We start from the raw sequence: 24,702 nt of genomic DNA, 5'->3' as shown, positions 1-24,702 counted from the left end.
ACTACTACTAATTATTACTAACTAGGTACTATTATTTATTACTAAACGTACTAAATACTAATTCAGCCAGCACCTTTGTAATAAAACCATATAGAGTCACACAGCATCTTTTTCTTATTAGACAAAATAAGTTGTAAACTTTATTTTTCCCTCGCAAAATGGTTGGGTTACCAAAAGACAGTAAAAAGGAGAGTTTACATCCCATAAATTGGCGTGTGGTGACCGTTGCTAGGCGACGATGGGGTGTCTCACACTGAAACGTTTACACGCAAATTGACCGACAAGAGGAGCAGCGTATTACGGACTGTTTGGACACATCAAGGGTGGAGATGACAATTTAACTAAATTGTATAAGGGTTAATTTACAGCTTTATCTAACAAATAAATGTTACTGATTTATCTGTGATGTCTCTCTCTGAGACTTGTGAAAGTATTTTTTAGGCAGAACAAGGCAAGTAAGTTTGTGACCGCAAGCGCACCTGATGTTAAGTTAAGTGAGATGCTGTTTAGGATGGTATATTCTGCCCTGTACGTGCTTATGCACTCTCGCCTTGAAGGCCCTGATTATGGTGTAGTAATTACTAGTGTTGTCTTTCTAACTTATAGGCAGGTGTAGACTTTATTTAATACAGATCCTCAATAAACTCTCTCTCATTATAAGATTAGGATGGAGTTCTACTTACGAGTACATTATAAACGTTGGTTTTCACATCATTCCTTCTTAACAAATACTGGACAGATTTTGAAAACATTACGATGTAGGTAGGGCATGCAATTCGGATATCCGGATATCCATATTATTCGGATATTCGCCACATTTATTATTCGAATAGCATCTATGTAATTATTCGGTCTTTTCGAACAATACGAATACGCCTTTCCTATTAAAAAATTGTAAAAATATCTGACCGCAAATTTATTAATAAAACTTAAAACTATTAAAACTGCAGGGAAGAAGTTAGCGGTAAGGTTAGATGAATGGACAAGTGCGCGCAATCGCAGATATCCCTTCAAGTGCCAACCAATACTCGTATTCGCGAAAAAGGTTAAAGTGCCAGGCATATGGTTTCCAATGGTGCTAGTGTTATGGTGTAGTTATCTCCTGTGATACTGAGATCTTTTGTTTGTAGTAAATCAGCAGGAGTCCAGTGACTCAGTTGCCCTCAGTGGGCATCCGGTTTCTCAACTGTCCTAAAATCTACTAAGGATACTCCTGACACTAGCTCTTTGCAGTCTGCTGAATAGGAAGCCTTCAATGGTTATGAGTTGTTGGACTGATGAGTTTGGATGATTTCAAAGTTTATCCTTGTAGCGGAGTGTGTGGCTCTTTATTTCCTCTCTGACTGTGGGCAATGGCAAGTCCTGATAGATGAGCCTGTTGCTGATATACCACGGCATTTGGTAAATCAAAAGTACGGCTTTTGCGTAAAAGTTCTCGATTATGTCGAGATTGGAGTTGGCAGCTGTTCCCCACAGCTGTATCCCGTAGGTCCAGATAGGTTAAAGGATAGTTTTGTAGACCATCATTTTACTACTGGTTTTCAGCTGTGACTGGACTCCGACAAGCCACATCATGTTTTTTAGTTTGGCATCTAGGTGCTTCCTCTTTGTCCATATTATATGCTTTCTCCAGGTTAGCCTGCGGTCCAAGTGCAAGCCCAGATACCTAACGTCCTCGGCGACTCAGCCTGAGGTATTTGGATACCATTAAGTTTATCCGGTGTGGGCAGGAGTTTCTTCTGAGAGTGAAGGTTACATGAACATGCACAGATTTGAGTGAGAGTGAGGCCGTCACTGGATCGTCGTGTGTTGCCATTGTTACATTGTCGTCAGCAAAGGTTCCTGTGAATGTATTTGCAGTTGTTGGCAGGTCTGCGGTAAACAATAGGTATAGCACGGGCCCCAATACACTACCCTGGGGTATACTGGACGTTATGTTGCATATGGCAAGACCAGAGTCTCCAGATCTGACTTCAAAGCATATGTCTTTCAAATACGACCTAAGTATTTCGTAGAACGGACATGGGAGGTTCTGTTTCAGTTTGTACAAGAGCCCTTTATGCCAGACCTTGTCGAAGGCTTGACTTATGTCCAAGAACGCAGCTGAGCAGTATCGTTTCTTTTCTAGTGCTTCAGAGTCGATGTTTATGGTTCTGTAGACCTGTTCAGTTGTGGAGTGTCTTTCCCGGAAACCAAATTGGTGTTCAGGTATCAGATCACCGATGTGGGGCTTCATTCGTTTGAACAGTATTTTTTCGAATACTTTCGATAGCAGCGTTTTTTTTTTCAAGTACCTAGTTATTGAAGTTAGATGATTGTATTAAGCAAATTGATCCTTATTAAAATGATTAATGATTATATACCTAGACAAAAAAGTGTTTCTTTTAATTTACATTATATTGAAAATAGCAGTATTCGAAAAAATCGTTTTATTCGAAGTATTCGAATACCATAAATTTTAGTATTCGAAATATTCGAATACCAATATCGAACGAATAATGCATGCCCTAGATGTAGGTAACATGTTCTAACTTACTCGTATCAAAATTGCTCATAGGCTTACTTACTTAGCTACTTTTCATCAAAATCTACTCGAATGAAATCCCGGTTCAAACCCGCTTATGTAAAAAATAGCAATGGGAGTTAAACAGTTTTTGTGGCGCTATAAGTAAACTAGTTTAGAATTTACTCCGTCTTTAAATGGGACGGAAAAGGGTCGGGCCCTTTTATGCGATTTTCAAAGCAAAACTGCTTAACACAAAGTACTGGTGGCCGTGGCTAAGATTGTAGGGGCATTGGGAGGGGACAATACTACGAAATTGTCCAGGCTCTGCCTCACTTGGATGCCTTATTGAAGGCTTTTTGGAGTCTTGTGGCGGCCAAATAATTATAATTAAGTATTTTATGTATAATTTTAATTAAAAGCTGCGATATTGCAACTAATATACATCGACTCTCATAAAGGCAGCAGGGAAGCGCTGGACGCAGGCCGCTACCAAGCGATCAACATGGAAAGCATTGGGGGAGGCCTATGTTCAGCAGTGGACGTCCTATGGCTGAAATGATGATGATTATACATCGACTCTACAATGATGAACATTAATGGAAAATGTGTACTATGTATTTGGAATAACTGTATTAAAAGTTCAAAAACAGGTTAGCCATATCCCGGCTCTCCATTTGAGAACCCATTTTCTCTTCTTTCGTGGGTTCTGCTATGATAATTCTTAATTTTCTTCTTCTGGGCCATTTGAGGTCAGTTCTCCTCGTTTTATGGCATTAATAAAACAGTCTGTCCGGTCTGGTTTTCCGGTCGTTGGTCGAAGCTCGTTAAAAATTTCTTGAAACTGAACTGAGTGCTATATAATAAACACTATTAATGACTCTCTCTTGGAGGCCACGTACCCGAAAGCGCAGCGAAGGACGTCCACCCACAAGGTGGACCGACGATCTCATAAAGGTAGCGGGAAGGCGCTGGATGCAGGTCGCCACCAACCGGCCATTGTGGAAATCACTGGGGGAGCAGTGGACGTCCTATGGCTGAAATAATGATGAAAATGATAATAATAATAATAATAATAATAAATCTTTATTTGCCAGTAAACATGGTATACAAAGATGGAATATTCATAATGTTTCAGACATGTTTAGCCAGAGAATTAAGCATGCAAATTATGGTAAAAAAAAAAACTCAAAACAATGCTCAAAGTTTAGCCGGGCCTTACAGTTAATAATTCTTTAATGTCATAGAAGTTCTGTGAGACAAGCCAATTATAAAGATGCGCCTTAAATTGATAAATATTTAATTCTTTAAATTCTTTGGGTATATTGTTAAAAACCTTTACGCACATAGTCAAACAGCTTTTGCTGTATTGCATGGTTTTTGGAGTATCTTGCAGAACCAGTCTATGAGGATCTCTACTATTTCTGGGATAAATGTCACAGGCCCTCAAAAACAAATGCTTATTTTGCATTACAAATAAACTTATCTCTAGGATATACAGTGATGTTAATGTCAGCAAGCGAAGTTTCTGGAATAGTGGTCGACAGGATGTAAGCGGTGGAACACCACATATTGCTCTAATGCATTTTTTTGTGCAATGAAGGCTCTTTTGATATTGGTACTGTTTCCCCACATCAGTAACCCGTATCGTAATATGGATCCTACATATGCGTGATAAATGGTGATTGCAGTTTTAACATCAGTGACGTTTCTCGCTTGCTTCAAGGCATAAACAAACCTATTCACTCTATCACAAATATTATCTATGTGAACTTTCCAATTTATATCTTGATCTATAGTTAGTCCCAAGAATTTCGTTTGTTTTACCTCATTAATTTTTGTGTCCTTATAATGAATGTCAAGTTTAATGTTTTTATATTTATTGAATTGTATGTAGTTAGTTTTAGTCAAGTTAATTTTTAGGTTGTATTTGTCAAGCCATTTTAGTAATAAGTCAATTGTATTAATAATTTCATTTTCATGTTCAGTAATTGTATTATTGGATGTCACTACTACCGAAATATCATCGGCAAACGCTACACATTTATGGTGTGACACGTCAAAAATGTCATTTAAATAGAGAATAAATAAAATTGGACCCAGTACGCTACCCTGGGGCACACCTTGTTGGATATCTTTATATGTATTCAGATTTGTAAGTCACAGACTCGCTGTTTTTGTCTATTTTGTCAATGACAACGCATTGCTGTCTGTCGCTAAGGTAAGACTTTATCCAATTCAGTGCAGGACCCCTTATACCAACTGCTTCTAATTTAAGTAGTAGCAATTTATGAGAAACGTGGTCGAAGGCTTTGGATAGGTCAATGTATATGGCAGTGGTTAAGTTTTTGTTGTTGATATTGGTCAGAATAAACTTCATAAGGCTATGAGTGGCTAATGTCGTGGATTTATTTTTTTGGAATCCGTATTGTTCATTACTTATAATATGATATTTAGTACAGAACTCCACTAGCTGCCTATACATACATTTTTCGAAAATCTTAGAGAACACTGATATCAACGCAATGGGACGATAGCTATCCATATCCTCAGTGTTCCCTTTTTTGAACAAAGGCTTGATGATTGACGCTTTAAGCAGTTTTGGAAAAGTACTCGAACAAAACGATGAGTTTATTAAAAACGTTAATATTGTTACGATTTCATTAGTACATTTTTTCAGGACTATGGTAGGGCAAGTGACCCGGTTGTGGCCACCGACCCCTTTGTGGCCATTTAGAACTTCAAATCGTTATAACTAAGGCAAAGACTAATATATTACTGTATGGTTTACGGGAATAAAAATATCTAATATTAGCAACACTGATAGCGTTAACAGCTTTGATGTGTCAAGCTTTACTTCAATCCAACAAGTCATTATTTTTTGAGAAGCGTTAATTGTTTTAAGTCTTAGCAAAAAGGCTAAGGCGAGCGGGTGAGTAAACAATCATTATTTTCTAAACCCTTCTTATTTTTTTAAATGTTTATGTTAATCCTTAATAAAGAATACACTGTCTAAGTAGTACTAATGATATTTTATCGCTATTTGTTTATTAAGTGGGTTTATGAGAGGTGGCCACTAATGGAGCCAGAATGAATGAATTTTCCCATCTTTGGCCACATGACTGGCCAAAAGTGGTGCGCGAAGAACCCCACTTTTGGCCATTTAGTTTTTATCGTGATTTTTCAATTTAATTACTTAGCTATTTTGATATAAGTAATCGATTCATTTTCAGAGTTACGATTATAATGCCTCCATCGAAACCAAATACTAAAAAAATCGGTGTTGTGAAAAGAAAATTGTTCCAGTACTAACCGCATAAACTTATACTATAGGTTAATGTTGATCCTTAATTGTAATTTCAATTCAAGCTAAGATATTATATTTCATACTAGCGGCCGCCCACGACTTCGTACGCGTGGATCCCGTTTTACCCCCTTCATCTATCTTACGCGGTTTAGATTTTTTCGTACAAATGTTTTTTCCCGCTAACTCCCGTTCCCGTGGGAATTTTGCAATATCCTGTTGTAACTAAGTTTTTCAGTTTACTAAGGTACCTGCATGCAAAATTTCAAGCGTCTAACTTAAGCGGTTTAGATTTTTCATACAAAAGGATTTTCCCGCGAATTCCCGTTCCCGTGGAAATTTCGGGAATTCCTTGTAACTAAGCTTTAAGTTTACTAAGGTACCTACATACCAAATTTCAAGCGTCTAACTTAAGCAGTTTAGATTTTTCATACAAAAGTATTTTCCCGCTAATTCCCGTTCCCGTGGGAATTTCGGGAATTACTTGTTGTGACTAAGCTTTAAGTTTACTAAGGTACCTACATGCCAAATTTCAAGCGTCTAACTTAAGCGGTTTAGATTTTTCATACATAAGGATTTTCCCGCGAATTCCCGTTCCCGTGGGAATTTCGGGAATTCCTTGTAACTAAGCTTTAAGTTTACTAAGGTACCTACATACCAAATTTCAAGCGTCTAACTTAAGCAGTTTAGATTTTTCATACATAAGTATTTTCCCGCTAATTCCCGTTCCCGTGGGAATTTCGGGAATTACTTGTTGTGACTAAGCTTTAAGTTTACTAAGGTACCTACATGCCAAATTTCAAGCGTCTAACTTAAGCGGTTTAGATTTTTCATACAAAAGGATTTTCCCGCTAATTCCTGTTCCCGTGGGAATTCCTAAGTATACTATAACCTGCCCAGGAGTATGAAAAATAATTGTACCAAGTTTCGTTAAAATCCGTCGAGTAGTTTTTGTTTTTTTTTGATGAATTTTGATGGCCACAACTGGCACATGACTGTGGCCAGAAATGGGGTAAAGCTGGCCAAAAGTGGCACAAATTCCCATTTCTTTTTCTTTTCTACAGGATTATTTTTCCATTGAATCATTATGAAAAAAAATGTATCCTTAGGCTAGATCTAAATATATTTAATCACTTTTTACAAGAAATAAGTCCGTGATAACAAAAACTGTAAAATGATATAGCCTCAAAGTCTAAAAAATTCTTAAAATGGCCAAAACCGGGTCACCTGCCCTAGATACTTCGTCAAATCCTTCTGATTTTTTATTTTTTAGTGTCATGATTTCCTTTTTAACGTCATCTTCGGTTAAGGCCTTAAGGAAAAGGGAATTAACTATCTGTTGATTAAATTTCAGTTTTTGTGGATCCATATTTTTGTTTGAGTGTGGAAGATTGATAAAGTAGTTGTTAAATGCTGTAGCTATAGCTAATGGTTCTGTTAGTATTACGTTATTACATTTTATTTTATCTATAGTTTTGGTAGTATGTTGTGTATCGTTCAATTCGTTTTTTATAACGGTCCAAGATGCTTTACATTTATTTTCGCTTTCATTGATAAAACGAATGTTTGCATTCTTTTTGGCCTTGTAGATACATTTTTTCAGTATTTTTGAGTACTTTATGTAGTTTATTCTGTTTAATTGGCTTTTCTTTTTATAATACACGAATCTGTGCTTTCGTTTATTTTTGCAACTTACCCTCAGTCCATTCGTTATCCAATTTTGCTTTTGTTTTTTTATAGTGTTGATTTTAACTTTAATTTTGGGAAAACATAATTCATAAGAGTTTAAAAAGTTCATGGAATTTTTCAAAGCTATTGTTGAAGTCGGACTCAACGTAGACTTCGGACCATGAGATATTTTTCAGACAATGTCTGAATTTCAAGATATTTTCTCTGCTATAATCTCTCCTGTAAACAGAAAACGTTAAAGTTGCGGCGTTTTTATGCTTAATAGGAAAACTCAGCAATTGAGCTGTTTCATGATCAGAGAGATGGAGCGGTAGCACTGATGCTGTAGCGTCTGAGACATTGCTTATTAAGTGATCTATGCATGTCTGTTTACGCGTGGGTACCGTTATGTGTAATTTCATACCATAACTTTGTACTAAGTCATGGAGGTGATTCGTAATATTGTTTTGGTTTATTGTATTAATATTCAAGTCACCTGCTATTACAATTTTTATTTTATACTTGTTTTTATTAATTATGTCATTTAGTAAGCAGTCAAGCCTATTCAAAAATACAGTAGGATCAGATGCCGGTGTTCTATATAGGCAAATGATTATTAAATTGTTTGATATGATTTCTACACCACAACACTCGAATGTTTTTTGTGATGCGTATTTGGTGAAGTATGTCAATTCTCTACAATTTAGCCCCCGTTTGGCTAATATGCAGGAGCCACCTCTTTTTTTATTTCTTGAGAAAGCAGTAATCATTTGATAGTTATGGATGTTAACGTAATTCTCATGACCCGATTGTAAAAAGGTCTCTGTCAAACATATTATATCAGCCTCCCTAGACAAAACGCACTTTTTGATCGAATCGAAAATCGAATCCGTCAAAACTCCATACAAAAAAGGGGCTTTTCGACCACTTTTCGACTGGTTTGCGATTATAATTTGCACTTTGTCTAGACCCACTGGTTCTTTATTATCTTCAATTAATTCAAGGATAGTTAAGTCTATGATTTCTTTTTTTGATAAGATACTGGCTATGTTTTGGTGCAAAATGCGAAATTCTAGTTTAGGCACGAAAAAGCGTGTTAATGTTATTGTTATTTGTTTTTTTTTTTATGTGATAGGAGGCAAACGAGCAGACGGATCACCTGATGGTAAGTTGACGCTGACTTTGATTGCATTGGGACTGTTCCGTCGCTATCTTCTGATTTTTTTGTAGCCTTAAAGTAGAAAGGTATAGTGCCTTTCTTTTCTATTATTGGAGGAGTAGTAGTTTGATAGTTTAGCGAATTAGTGATTTTTTTTGAGTGAGTTAATTTCCGGATGTTTTTGTTTTCCCTACTTCTTACTATGCTACGTGTATTTTTAAATGTCAAAAATTGTTTTTTATACTCTGAGTAATCAATATAAATATTTAAATTCTCACAGATAACACTTGTGTAACTAGAGTCATAAAGTGAAATCACGTTACAACGTTCAATAATATTACAATTGTCAAAATGTCTTGATGAATGACTCTTAGGCAGTTCTGGCTCTTGTTGGCAAGGTATCCCAGTGAGACAAGCCCTTAAATTTCGTCGAGATTTTTCCGCACATCCTCGGAACCGCTTCATTGGACTCCAAAAAGGAGCGATTTATTTCATTTTAAATGATCTTTTAAAACATGAACGGTCGTCAAGGAGTTTTCGAGGGTTTTTCTTTGGATGAGTTATTTTAGGCCAGGGTGATTTGAGGGCTTAAAAAACTCGAGTGAAGAGGGTTCCGGCTCGGTTATTATAAAGCGGTAGAAAAACAAATTAATTTAATACAGCTTATATCGACGTTTTTTAAGTTAATTAAATGTTCTGCTCTACTTTTCAATGGGTTGTAAGATATTTTGGGAAATCGCTCCTAATATTCATTCGGATACAATTCCCTAATCACTAGATTTAGTTAGATTTCGATTTATAATACAGCAATAATCATATAAAAACATAACCCTCTTCTAGCGTAGTCGGGTAACTAACTAAAAAAATCGGATTTATCAATAGTTTTTTTCTGTTTTGGAAATCAGTTTTTTTGTTATTTCCGAATATTATCAATAATATTACCATGCTTAGAATCAATTAGGTAAAAAAGTACAAGAATGTCGTAACACACAAACGCTAGTGTATAATGTAATAAATACAAACATGAGTGCTCATGAATACCGTAGTGTCTTCAGACGTGTGCCCCCATGCTCTTGAGAGATTATTCCAGTGTCGTCTGTTTTGCGAAGATAGCATAAATGTTGTAGTTTATAAGCTATACTTTAGTCTGGTAGCAGTTGTGCTTTGAATATGTCCTACTCAGTTTTCAGGTATTTTATTTAGGTGCCTACAGTGTTGTCTTTTATACGAAAAATAGGCATAGCATAACAAAACATAGATTTTGTAGTTTGTCATGCTAATAGCAGTTGAGCTTTCAGGAGTTGAGTTTTCACCTTTAGACAGCTACGTCGAAAACTGAGAGTTGATGAAGGCTAGGGTCGCTATCAACCTACCTAGTTAGTAGGCATCAAATCACTCTTTCTTGAAAAATCAAGTCTTCGTCAAAGAAGATATCGGTAGACAGTGAGTTCAAGTTCCTTAATTAAGTTAATCCTTAGCTTAGCCACTTACGTAAATTATCGAAGTTAAGCAACTGTCACATTGTGAACTGTTTAATTTACCAAGTTTAGTCAATGTTAATGAATAGATGTAATCTAATAGTGGTAATGTTAGTTAATAACTTAAATAATGTATTAACACCAATTCATTAAATAGTAAGTAATGTACTACTGTTAGGTCATCGTAACCTAAGTAACGTTATGGCATGGGACGTTACATAAACGTTATAAATGGAAACTACCGCAGCACTGGGGTGAAAGCTGCGGGCACCTTCCTTTCTTAGAGTAGGCGCACACCGTTGATTTTTAGTTGGCCGATAGTTGTGCCCGATTTTAATTTGTATGAAGAATCGGCCAAATCGAATCGGCGTAGTGTGCGCACTCCCATACATGCCCATACTGATCAACTGCCCGACTAAACTATCGGCCGACGAAAAATCAACGGTGTGCGCCTACGAAATTTAGTCTTTGAAAGTATACACGTATCTAATATAATACGAATCCTATAAACGTAAATGGATAAAGTGACTGCTGAAGTAGTTTGTTAAGTATTATTTTTCTTTATAATAGAACATTTTCCGGGGAAATGGACAATGGTGCTGGTTGCATTGTTACAATATTTTAAATATTATTAAGATTTAGTACATAAGCCCTCAATGTAACTGTTTGTTGTCCCAAATAAAGAGAAAAAAAAATTAAGAGTAAGTATTCTCTTTTGTATGTGATACTAAATTAGAACATGGGATACCTTTTTAGTGACCATGAAAGTTTAAAACAATATTTATAAATATGATTGATACTAGTGTGAAATAAAATTTAAAATTATCTATCTGCTTTTGGCTTTGGTTGTGCTTATTCGTTTTAGTACAAATTACTCTGTATTGTTTAGCATTTATATGTATCAGTTTAATTAGGTACTTACGTTGGTAATTTACGGTCTAAAATGCAACAGTTAAAATATCTGTAACTTCAATTTATGGAACGAAACTAAGGCTGAGTTGCACCACCTAACTTTAACGATAACTATGACGATAACCGATGCATTTTGCATGGAGTTTGATAGATTTTTGACGTTTGTCAAAGTCAAAGTAAGATGGTGCAACCCAGCCGAGTAAATTCACTTGAAACTTTATTAGAGCCAATCTTAGATTTTCTTAGAACATTAAATTGAAACTGCTGTGTATTTATCAAGAATTTCTTCCAATCCGAGAACCATCCCGAGTACTCGATTGTTTATCGCACCTTCCGATTGGAGCAGATGTTCGGAACGATTTGAGACCGAAATATGCTCGTTGTATATTTTTATCGATTTCTTATGAAGATGGTAATAGAGTTTAATCTAATATGCTATCGAGAGTAAAGATGTGAAGAAGAGTTTTGTTATCGATTGTTTTACACAATATTCTCGACTTTGAAAAGATTTACTAATGTGTTTTATTTATTTATAAGGCCTACAATCATTATTTATTAATGATTCTAAGTTTATTCGCCAACTCTAAAGTTAAAATTATCAAAAGTGTTTGGAATTTGTGTTGAAAATTCAAACGATCAAAACCTCAATATTGGTTTAAAATAGATTTATCTAAACATTCATGTCTCTCGTACTTAATTAGATCATTATACTTAAACCGAAATATTCTTGCAACAACAATAGTCTTTGCCTTTGACTCTACCTTTTCATCGATATTTTATCGATATTGTCTAGCACGGCCCTAATCGAAGCCAGACGAAGCGGAAAGTTTTGTCTGTGGCCGAAGCGACCAGGGAATCCTCGAAATAAATCGGCAGAAAGCAATCCAATGTGGAAAATTAAACTAAATAATGCGGCTGCATAGAAAAAGATTATAAGGCTGCGTTTCCACTAGAGATGTGCGAGGATGCGGATCTACCTCTCGGTAAATAAAGCAATTCTATTGCTTCTTTACAAACACACCCCTCGCTACGCATCCTCGTACATATATGCAGCTCTGGTGGAAACGCAGCCAAACAAACAGTACAGTTAGAGTCAGAGAGGGATCGATTTGGATTGGTTGGTGGTACTCGTATGTTCTTAGTCCGCCTGGTTAGCTACCACCAATGTCACCATTGTTGTGTTCCGGCAATAATAATTGGAGACAAGATAGCTAGTTCCTTTGTGGTTGAGGATTCCAGGTGAAGCTCGCTTCCACTTTTCAACCGACTTCAAAAAAGGAGGAGGTTCTCAATTCGACCCGTATGTTTTTTTTTTCTATGTTTGTTACGCGATAACTCCGCCATTTATGAACCGATTTGAACAAATCTTTTTTCAGCGTATAGGTAATACCTCAAGGGTGGTCCCATTTAAATTTAATAATAAAAAATACAACCCCCAAGGGTGGAAAATTGGAGATGAACTTTTTTATACGCAATATCTCCGCCGATTATAAACCAATTAGAACGATTACTTTTTTTGTTGAATAGGTATTATCAAAAGGGTGGTTTCATGCGAATTCGAAGAAAATATTTCACCCCCAAGGGTGGAAAATTGGGGATGAACTTTTTTATAATATACATTAAGAATATGGTCTCAATGTACTGCCTACCTTCAGTGGTAACATCAAGGTAATAATTAGTTAACTAAAAAGCAAGAAATAAGTAAAATTTTATTAAAAAAAAACCGACTCCAAAAAACCTACACTAAAAAGTAGAAAAATAATTACTAATTACCTACTTATTTATTAGGACGAATTATTAATATTTATGTAGGTATACCATGATATTTGATACTTTTGGAGTCGGTGCAGGCAAACTTTACATGTTTCATAATCTTGGCACCGACTCCAGTAGGGTAATTCAAGTGCAATCTGTCATTTCAATCTATTCTATTTGTCATTTAGCTTGTTTAATCTGTGCTGAATAAAGTGCACAAAGGATGATGGGCACTTTTCTATGGAATCTGGGCGTAAAACCAACAGAAATGTAACTACTATTATTTGTTAGGACTTAATGTCAGAAATATATTTTCATATAAATAACTACCAAAAACTCCCGGGTTTGCTTGGAAATTGACATAATGTGTAATAGTAATAGGTGCTTTATTGCGCAAACAAAAAATATTATTAATTAATAACTTATCTACTTGTATTTTAAATACAATAAGTTATTCATCCATTATTATGTCCAACAGTTCAGGAGTGGGGCCAACAAATGGTATATTTAAACCATGTTCTACATTATAAGCGTACGACCATACCTAGGTACCATTTAGAGAAATGACATGAACAGTCATGTTTCAATGGGATTTCTACCAGTTAAGTTGTAGTGTTGTCGCATAATCGATCATGCATCGATTATTAATCGATATTGCTAAATAACGATTTATCGATTAACAATTCGATTAATCGATTTTATTGATTACCATCATTACTATCATGTGATTGTTAATTCAATTCCTTATTTTCAGCAATATAATCGATTATTGCAATCGAATAATCGATTATGATTTATTCGGTATACATACTTACTAAATCGATAGAATCGATAGTAAGATATGATACAATACTCTCAATATGATCGATAAAAGCAATCTAATTGACCTAATACTATTTTTATTACCCTAATGTGATGTGAAATACTATGGAAACTTTGCATATTCAACGACCTCTATCTCCGTATCCCCGCGTATTTCAGGATTGTTGTTATACTATGAAATGAAATACTAGTATTAAGCTTCAATTTAGTATACTTTTTGTTTCTGTTGATTTAACGCCCAATATGCCCATCATCCTTTAAGCAGGATATGGTTGCACGCGGATTTTTAGAGAGTTAAATCTTTTGGCCAATAGAAAACGTCATAATAGTTATTATATGAACTGGGATTGGTCAATGACTTTTGAAATTAAAATCCGATGGCCTGAAAAAATCGGTTTTCCAACAAACGTCAGTTACGCGCAAGGAGGTTTAGCTATTTATCCATCGAAGTTAATAAGGGAGAAGACATAAGACTAATTTTATTATTTGCCTGCCGCGACCCGATTTTTACGAACAATGACGATGACGAACGATGAACCAGTAACGAGGAGCACACTTAGCAATGCTTCCAGGTTGCGCCTCGGTATCAATTAAGTAACATTTTCCGTTAAGTTTACTTTATGGCCAACTAAAGGACTTTTGCCGTCTCCATGGACAAACTCGAAGTATGATAACTACAGTCATTGTCAAAATTTTGCACTGCCATTGCCGCTGGATACCATATATCGCTACTATATTCATAGATAATAGACTTTCAGTTAATCGTCAAAATTGACATTGTTTTTTAAATAACAACAAATGGTATGAATTTTTAAATGTGATATTTTTATAAAGGTAAGTCCCCAAAACAACATTTGATAGCCTATTTTCTTTCGTTGGCATCTAAGTTCCTGTTTTCTACATATATGTTACTACTACCTATTGGATAAGTAACTAAGAACTTTGTCGTTTATTCCATGTGAACAAAATCCCTAAAAGCCCATTTGTAATAATATTCTTACTAAACACTGCTGAAAAAGGACTAAACTTCTGAGCTATGAACGTATAATCCAGTAGCATTAAGTAGGTAGGTACGTATAGCGACGTTGGAACTTGATATAGAAGTTAGCTGTTTTATATTTTATTTCACAGCAGAAATCTTTATCTTTGATCTTAATATCTGATCGTACGTATTGTCTTTTAAAATATTACATTTGCCTAAATAAAAATAACCGACCTGCTGCTTATGTAAATTATAATTATTTATAACCCTACTTACAATGCATAACAATCATAATTAGGTATTATAACCCTACTTAACAATGCATAACAATCATAAGATAGTTTGGCGTATAAGTAGGTAGGTAGGTACTATCTAGGCCGAAGGTGGAAGCGATCGACCCGGAAATATTCTCAACCATCTCAACTATCATAATATGTATTTAGAACAGTCCCTCCTTACCAATGATATTATAGATAATACCATTGCTCCTTACCATCAATGCAATCGAGCAGACAAAGGACATTGATAAAAATCGCCCTAAGATTTTCAAAGACTTAGTATGTACCATAATTTTATGTATATTTTATTTATTTACTTGCAAGTGTCCAAACCTATCGGACAAGTTGCAGTTCGAAAAAATATTTTAAAAGTATTTAAACGAAATCAAAGTCACCGACATATTGACAGAGCAGAGACAGAGATGCGCTTTTTTAATTCGATTTAAGTAAATAATGGTATGATCGATTAGACTAGAGTCTAATCATTAGACCTTTAGACGGGCGCAGATCCGCCGCGCCCGCAGCGCTTCAGTGGATTATTGCATTTTATGTATATTTAATCACATTTATTTACCTACATTTACATATTTACTCTTTTCTTTAAGTGTAGACACTGTTTATGTATAAGTCCACTATTGCATGCCGTGGCAACCTATAATTAAGGCAGCACTTAGATTAAGTTAAATACGTTGTAAATATTGATTGTCTTCCAGTGTATGTCTTGTTGGTTGTCCTATTAAATAAATAAAATAAATATTTATAGCAACACAATGTTTAAAAATAAAATTTTTCAAAAACGATCAATTTAATCGATTATGTCTATTCTAAATGGACATCCCTATTTGTTAGTCAAATTGTCATTCACTCGCATCACCTTTTCTCTCTCACTCACTCTTGCTGTGTTGCTGTCTTGCTTGATCCTTCTTTGTGATTCGTTTGTGTTTTAGCTTTTATTTTCGGAACTTTATTAACTACAAACTTGGCTATTCAAACGGACTCTGATTGATTGCAATAACGACATACTCAGCCTGGTATTTACTGTTTTTGTGTGGCTCGGCCAAGGCTCGGCTGGTGGTTCTATGGTGTTAGAAAATGAGCAACTTAATTATACACAACAATGGGCAGCACCTCGATCGGTAAGTACCTACATTTTTCTCTGCAATCTTATGAATAAGTACTAGCCTTGCCAAACTTCTGAATTGCCATTCTCATGGCGGGTTGTCTTGAAATGAATGTTCCGCTATTATCTGTGGTTCAACCCTGGACAGTGTGGACAGCCAGGCCCGATTCGATTGTAAGAAACTAGTCGATGGTACAGCGCAATGGAGGCATGAGCGAAACAACAATTATGTTGACAATCCAGCTGGTTTTGGTGTAAATCTAAGGAATTATTTACTTTGACACTATCTCCCTGCTCTCAATGAAAGCTTGTTTTGTTTTGTTTTTTGGAACTAAGACTACTAGATTATTATTTTTTGTAACTAAGTTTGTAACACGTCATAATTAATTATTATAACAACAATGCTTATTTACTAAAGCTGTTTAACCCTACCCTCTGACCCAAAATTCTACTAACAGCACATAATATTGAATTATCATTTTTTTTATGGTTTGCGGCTCAATTTATTCAACGCACAGGAGTATGTGTGGCATGGCATGCAATGAATCTATTTATTTTTACAGGTTACAGCTCATGATCTTATATGCACAACATGTTGGACCCAAGCCCAAGATACAACACAAATGCATCTACTTCAAATCTTAGCAGAAAATGTGTGCTTTGCAGTAGAACACTAGAGCCTAGAACACGTTCACATCAGCTCATGTCCCTGAGAACTAACACTCAACATCATATTAACATCAGGAACATAATTGTGGAACGACTAACTCCATTAGAGGTAATGCACGCTAAAGTCCTTATTTAATAAAATGTTATTGGCTATACAATCAGTCTAATTCTTGTAAAGTTATTGGTTTCTGTTGATGAGCACCTTCATGCTGTATAACGTAGAGCTGGCTAGCTGGAACCGCTATGATAGAACTGTCATTTATATTCAAATGTGATGTTGTCTTTAGCTGTGTAATGGCTGTGCCGAACTCTCTATTGTAAATATTCTACGTGTGCTTTGATACCAATATATTTATTATGTTACTACCAACCACTGTGTTTATTGCTCTGTAGCGGACTTAATATATCCCTAACAAGGGTTATGGGCCCAGAGCCCCAGAGCAAAGTAACATTTTAAAATAGTTTGTCGTGAAAATAATTTCGTATAAAGTGACGTGAACAGAATGTCGAATGTACGTATTGAGTTATTGAGAAAAGACAACTATGATAGTTGGAAAGTGCAAGTAGAAGCCCTATTGATCAGAAATGATTTTTGGGAATATGTAAGTGGAGAAAAGTCAAAACCCACGGATGAGACATTATCAACAGCATGGGATTTTGCTGACAGAAAGGCAAGATCGGAGTTGATTTTGTCATTGGATCCGAGTGTTGTTCATCATGTGAAAAGATTGAAGACTGCACGAGAGGTTTGGCTGAAATTAGAGAGTCTGTTCGTATCACGTGGACCTGCGAAAAAAGCGACCCTGATGAAAAGGCTCATGCTACACAAGATGAGTGAGGATCAGAACGTATGCGAACATCTTGATTTATTTTTTGAAGCTGTCGATAAGTTAGAAGAAATGGACATCGTAATCCATGATGATCTTTTAGCGATTATGTTGCTGTATAGTTTACCAGCAAGCTATGAGAACTTCAGATGCGCCATTGAAAGTAGAGACGAGCTGCCAAAGCCTGAACAACTTAGGGTGAAAATTATCGAAGAATACAGTTCGAGAGGCAATACCCAAGTTGAGAGGATAGAAGGAGCTATGTATATAAATAAACATCAGAAGAAGAATGGGACTGGACCTGAAACAAAATTTAAGTATAAATGTTTCAAATGTCATAACTTTGGACATAAGGCATCCGATTGCAAGAAAAAGAAGTCTTCTCAGGCTTCAGAACAGAAACCTTCAGAATCTAGTTGCGTTGAGTCGTGTTCGACTGTAGAACATGAAGCTTTAACTGTGTATCATGTTTCAGATAACTGTTTAGCTATTGATTCCAAGCGTCTTCATCAGGAATGGTTGTTTGATAGCGGTTGCAGCTCGCACATGTGTAACAACGCAAGCAGGTTTGATAAAATATTGCCAAGTAAACAACAATTGAAATTAGCCACTGATTTTTTGACAACCGTGCAAGGTAAGGGTACTGTCAAGATATTAGCATGTAACGATGATATTACGCGAAAAATCCAATTTGAAGATACGTTGTTAGTTCCTGATCTACGTAGTAACTTAATTTCGATTTCTAAACTTACTGATCGAGGTTGTATAGTCACTTTTAAACGTGATGTAGCATATGCAACTAAGGATGGTGAAGTTAAGTTGACTGCTGATCGTAGAGGTAATTTGTATTACCTGAGAGAGCAGGATGCTTCGGCATCTGTAGTATCAGATAAGGATGTGGATTTGTGTAGATGGCATGAGCGTATGGGACATTTGAATGCTAGGGATCTTATGAAAGTACTGAAGAAATCGGGTATAGACGCCACCAAGTCTGATACTGAATTGCGCGATTGTGATGTGTGTGCTAAGGGAAAGATGGTTGCGTTGCCTTTTGTGAAGTCCAGTCAGCCATGTGACGAAAAGTTAAAAATAATTTATTCTGATGTGGTAGGCCCAATGAGAGTTCAATCAAATGCGGGAAACAAATATTTTGTTACATTTATTGATGATTGTACTCGTTGGTGTGAAGTTTTTATGTTGAAAAATAAAAGTGACGTCTTGTCAAAGTTTAAAATATTTAAATGTCAGATCGAAAATTTGACAGGTAAACAAATAAAATATTTCCATTCCGATAATGGCAAGGAATTTGTGAATAGTGATTTTTCGAAATTTTTACAAGAAAATGGAATAAAAAGGAGGTTGACTACGCCGTATTCACCGCAGAGTAATGGAATTGCAGAACGGATGAATCGCACCTTACTGGAGAAGGCAAGATGTATGTTATTATCCTCTGGTCTACCAGCAAGTTTTTGGGCGGAAGCTATTGCAACCGCGTGTTATTTGCGTAACAGATGTCCGACTAGCAGCTTGAATGGAGAAATTCCATATGAAAAATTGTTTAATAAACCTGTAAATATTGGTTATTTCAGAACATTCGGTGCGAAAGTTCATGTTTTGGAAAAGGAGCCAGGAAAGGATAAGTTCGCAGCACGAAGTTCTCCCGGCATTTTTGTGGGCTACCCGGCTGAATCTGGTGGCTATAGGGTGTGGATATCCGAGAAAAGAAAAATAGTGGTGTCAAGAGACGTCAAGTTTCAGGAAGATAAGAAAACTGAAAGTGAAGTTTTGAAAGAACCATCTATTGAGCTGCAATGTGAACAAGATAGTGTTGATAAAAGGAAGACTATCGAGTTTGAATTGTCCAACAGACAATGTAGTTCACACTTTAGTGATCAACCTTCGAATATTCAAGTTCCAATAGATCGATCTCAAGATGTACCGTTCAGAAACGAACTAAACACAGAAGATACGGAAGTTACTAGTACTACTGATAGAAATGAGGCATTTGACTGGAATATCACTTTGAGAAGAGGCCCTGGAAGACCTAGGATTGAGAGAGGACACGTTGGGCGCCCCCGAAAAATCTTTAATATGGTTGAAGTTAGAGAAACAGAGAATAGTGACAGTGAGTCACAGGAAGAAGAATATGGTGACTGTGATGATTTTGCTGGAGCTATTGAGACAACTTTGAAGGAAGCTTTGGGAAGTGATGAAAAAGTCAAATGGGAAGAAGCAATTTTATCAGAGTTAAGAAGTTTAGTGAAGAATGATACATGGAAAATAGTAAAGAAACCACCTGATCGAAATGTCATTGGATGTCGATATGTGTTAACAACGAAGGTAAATGTTGATTTAACAGAAAAGAAGAAGGCCAGGCTTGTCGCGAAAGGATATAGTCAACAACATGGTCTGGATTACTTCAAGACATTCGCCCCAGTTGCTAGGATAGCAACGGTTCGTCTATTGATTGCTTTAGCAGCTGAAATGGGCATGGACATAGATCAGATAGATATAAATACTGCTTATTTAAATGGAGATCTTGATGAGAATATTTATATGAGAATTCCAGAACTGCTGAAAGAAAGTTTAGAAAAGCTGATAAGCTTGGATGGCAGAAAAAGCGAAATAGGCAAAAGAGCTGTGAAAATGCTTGAGAATATGAAAGCAGGGGGTGACACCTGTCTTTTGAAGAAGTCGTTATATGGTCTCAAGCAAGCTGGAAGACAGTGGAATATGAAGCTGGACATGAAACTTAGAGAAATGGGTTTGAGACCAACAGTGAGTGAACCTTGTATGTATCATAAATGTGACAATAATGGAGCAGACCTATTTGTCGTTATCTATGTTGATGATATATTAATTGCTTCACGCAAGAGAGAAACCATAAATAAATTCAAGCAGGAACTGGCAAAGAGGTTTGAACTAAAGGACTTTGGCCAAGCAACCTTTTGTCTAGGGATCGACATAAAGAAAAATGGTAATGAATATCACATGTCACAGGAGAGATATGTAAAGACCATTTTGAAGAGATTTAACATGGAGGACTGTAGTCCTGTACAAACTCCAATGGAGATGGGAAAGATAGCTATGAGTGGCAAAGAGAAGGATGAAGGAGGAAAGTCTTTTCCGTTCCGAGAACTCATAGGGGCACTTATGTTCTTGAGCGTAGCGACTAGATCAGATATCGCGAACGCGACGGCAAAACTCGCACAATTTTCAGAGAATCCTCAGGAAACTCATTGGAGAGCTGCAAAGCGGATCCTTAGGTACCTAAAAGGTACGATTACTCAGGGTTTAACATTTAAACCGATGGGCAAGTGCATTCAAGGTTATGCGGATGCAGATTGGGGTAACTGTGAAACAGATAGACGATCTTTTACCGGCTATGTTTTCATTTTAGGCGGAGCAGGTATCTCATGGGCATCACAAAAGCAACGCATCGTTGCGACGTCGACTTGTGAGGCCGAATTTGTTAGTTTAGCGGAAGCTATGAAAGAAGCAGTGTATTTGAATGGCTTACTGAAGGAACTTGGTCTTCACCATTGGTCTAAGGTAAGCATGCATGCTGATAACTTGGCTGCTATCTGTCTAGCTGAAGATCACGGTGTTTATCACGCGAAAAGTAAGCACATCGACATTAGGCATTTCTTTATAAGGGATGTGCTGCGTGACAATAAGTCGATAACTTTAGAACATTTGGCAACTGAAAATATGCTGGCAGATATTTTCACCAAACCTTTGCCTCGTATAAGGCATCACTTGCTGAGTAAAGGGTTAGGGTTGCGCATACTCTAGTGCCTTGTATAAAGCATGAGTTGAGGGGGTGTGTTGATGAGCACCTTCATGCTGTATAACGTAGAGCTGGCTAGCTGGAACCGCTATGATAGAACTGTCATTTATATTCAAATGTGATGTTGTCTTTAGCTGTGTAATGGCTGTGCCGAACTCTCTATTGTAAATATTCTACGTGTGCTTTGATACCAATATATTTATTATGTTACTACCAACCACTGTGTTTATTGCTCTGTAGCGGACTTAATATATCCCTAACAGTTTCTGTAAATTAATACTAAAATAAAATAATTTAAGTGCGGGACATTAAAAAACTGATAATTTTTTTAAACTTATTTCTAATTATTATTATTTTTAAACAGGTTACTGCAAATGACTACATCTGTGGGGCTTGTCACTCATTATTGCAAAGAGATACCACACCTACTTCACAAGACTCTCCAGATATGCCAACCGGTGCCCCGGTAGGTCACCAACAAGTTTGTGTTGGATGTGGTTGTTCATTATTGCGAACTTGAAGTCATTGTTTGGATACAGAGAATAATCAAGATATATTAAACATTGTTCGAAATTGGATTCAACCCAGAGAGGTAAGAGCCCTGCCAGTTTTATAATACATAAAAATAATTATGCCGGTTTATTATAATAATAAAAAAGGTTTTTTCCGAATCAGCCTTCCCATCCTTCAACTCCTTCCATTGCTTTCAATCTGCCACTACTCTCATCCATACAGGTTATACAGGGTGGAAACGATAAGTGATCTCACTCGATTATTTCTAAACTACACAAGATATCGAAAAACTGGTTACTCATCCTGAAAGTGCTTCACGAGCTCTTTCTAACGGTATCAGTAAATAGTTACAGAATTAACTGGATCTATCCGAAAATTCAATGTTTTCAGCCTCCATACTAAATGTATGCCAGCCACACAATATTAAAAGTGTTATAGATCACTTATCGTTTCCACCCTGTATAATACAAATAGACTTATATTATTAAAATATTGCAATATTATTACTTACATAATATTAAACATAATTTTTACTATTATAAAGCCAGTTAAAAATTCCCTGAGCCAAATAAACTCAGTAAAGTTTTATTTATACTTCCTGCATAACAACAGACTACTCTTTTAAACTACCACTATTCTCACTCTCAATCCTCGTTCCTCATTCATCCCTTTCGTTTCCTCCATAGACCAATCATTCCTCATCATTCAGCGTTCAAATCATAAATTATCTTTCATCACTCATCTTACTATTCCGTTACACACAAAAGTCGTTAATCCTATATAAATATTGCTCTTCTTATTGTTGAACTGTGAATCTGATGTTTTATTTTATTTTCAGATTCGTCCTTCAGATCTTCTTTGCCATAGATACTATCAGAGAGCACGAATTACTACAGTTGGTGCTTATTTAATGAAGCTGAGGACCGGTGATTCAGATGACAGAATAGCTACATTACTTGGCATTTCAAGGAGTACTCTTACAAAATATGTAATGAAAGCACGCAGTATGATGGAGGAACATTTCGTACCAGCACATTTAGGGTTACAACATATTAGTAGAGAGGAAGTAGCCCAAAGAAACCTTTATGTTCCAGTCTCTTTTCGGGAAGCCAGGAAACGATTTACCACAAAGAAAGGCTATTGTCATCATGGATGGTACATACATACATTTATGTGCAAAAAAGTAGCAATTATAATAATAATAAGCCTTTTATTTCCGAAACATTTTTACATTTTACATTTGACACTTTCTTCACTTAAAAAAAAAAATAAGAAACATTCACAAAATGTCTAAGATTTCGGTGTGCCTATTGGCAAAGGCCTCCTCCAACTCCTTCCATTGCCTTCTGTCCTCCGCCACTCTCATCCATAGAGGTCCTGCGGTCAACCTCAATTCGTCCTCCCATCTTAAAGCCTTGCGACCTCGGTTTCTGGCGCTATCTCTCGGGTACCACACTGTCAACCGTTTACACCACTTCTCCTTGTTACAGCGTAGCATATGTCCCGCTCATCTCCATTTGAGTTGATCGATGCGTGTTAGGATGTCTGTTAGTTTCGTTTTGCACCTGATATCTGTATTTCTGGTCTTGTCCATTAGTTTCAATCCTAGCATGCTCCTTTCCATTCCTCTCTGACACCTTGCTAGTTTGTCCCTATGGCGTTTTGTCAAGGCCCAGGTTTCGCAGTTCGATTCCAGTTCCCGTGGGAATTAGTTTACTAAAGTACCTACGTGCGAAATTTAAAGCGTCTAACTTAAGCGGTTTAGATTTTTCATACAAAAGGATTTTCCCGCTAATTCCTGTTCCCGTGGGAATTCCTAAGTATACTATAACCTGCCCAGGAGTATGAAGAATAATTGTACCAAGTTTCGTTAAAATCCGTCGAGTAGTTTTTGTTTCTATAAGGAACATACAGACAGACAGACAGACAACAATTTTACTGATTGCATTTTTGGCATCAGTATCACCACAGAATACATAATAGTAGCAACAGAAATTGCACTCCCTTGTGTAGGATCAGATGCCGACATTTTAACGGTAATAATAATAATGCAAAATATCCAACGAACATGGTGCATTCGAAATCGCACCTTACTACTACGCTCACAAGAGCGAATTTTTTTTGTGTTCAGAATTGATCTACCTCACAGCTCAAGCGTCAGGGTTGTATAAGCAAAGTAAAATAAATAAAAACTTAATTTTAAGAAGCATTTATTGTATTTACGATTAGTTAACTTTAATCTAGTGGTGTTTGTATAATCGTATCATCTCTAAAGTACATATTAATAAACTTCAGTGTTGCGATAATTCGAAATTGGACAAACAGTTTTAAAAGGTGTAGTGTCGGAAAATAGACACGGTGAAGTAAAGTTAATGTTTAAATTAGCTAAAATAATTTTTTTGCTACTGTTTTTTGTCATAAGTATTTCAAAATTATTTAAAAAGTGTAGTGTTTTTAATTATTTAAATTACTACAGTTAATTATTATTCCTAAATATTACGATTTTCCATTAAAGAAGGATAACAGTGCTGTTGGAACAATAAACCTTGATTGTGACGATGATCGACCGAACGTGTATAGGTACGCGTGTGCTCACAGGCGCGTGACGGCCCTGACTGATTTGCAACTTGAAGTTGTCGCGCGCTGTAGGTAATTATCTCGGCCGGCATAGGCGAGTGACGGAGGCCTGGTATCACCCCCTGATAGTTATTTTGAAAATATATTTCATGTACAGAGTTGACCTCTCTACAGATTTATTATAAGTAGGTACCTATAGAAGATAGAAAATGGAAATGTACTTCTGTTATGCTAATAACCTCAAAATCTGAAGCATTTTTATTAATCTAAGATTGTAACGAATCTCCCGCTTATCCGTGCTTTAAGTATCTACACTAATATTATAAAGAGGAAAACTTTGTTTGT

At 36.2% G+C, this 24,702-nt stretch overlaps 1 protein-coding gene and 1 long non-coding RNA gene across 2 annotated transcripts in view; both read left to right on the top strand.

Annotated features, from left to right (window-relative positions):
- LOC135078232 (uncharacterized) overlaps nt 1-22,073 on the top strand; it is a 154,524-nt gene extending 132,451 nt beyond the window's left edge. Inside the window, exon 5 of the transcript XR_010258583.1 lies at nt 22,003-22,073. The gene's annotated coding sequence lies outside the window, so the exon portion shown is untranslated. The remainder of the gene's footprint in view (nt 1-22,002) is intronic.
- Nucleotides 18,105-19,206, top strand: LOC135077911 (uncharacterized). The gene is made up of 2 exons (XR_010258545.1): nt 18,105-18,912; nt 19,067-19,206. It is a non-coding gene; the product is annotated as an uncharacterized LOC135077911 (long non-coding RNA).
- Nucleotides 22,074-24,702: the final 2,629 nt, after the last annotated feature.

The sequence above is a fragment of the Ostrinia nubilalis genome, chromosome 14 (assembly GCF_963855985.1).
Source record: "Ostrinia nubilalis chromosome 14, ilOstNubi1.1, whole genome shotgun sequence".
NCBI classification, from domain to species: Eukaryota; Metazoa; Arthropoda; class Insecta; order Lepidoptera; family Crambidae; genus Ostrinia; species Ostrinia nubilalis.
This window is presented reverse-complemented; position numbering and strand designations above follow the sequence as displayed.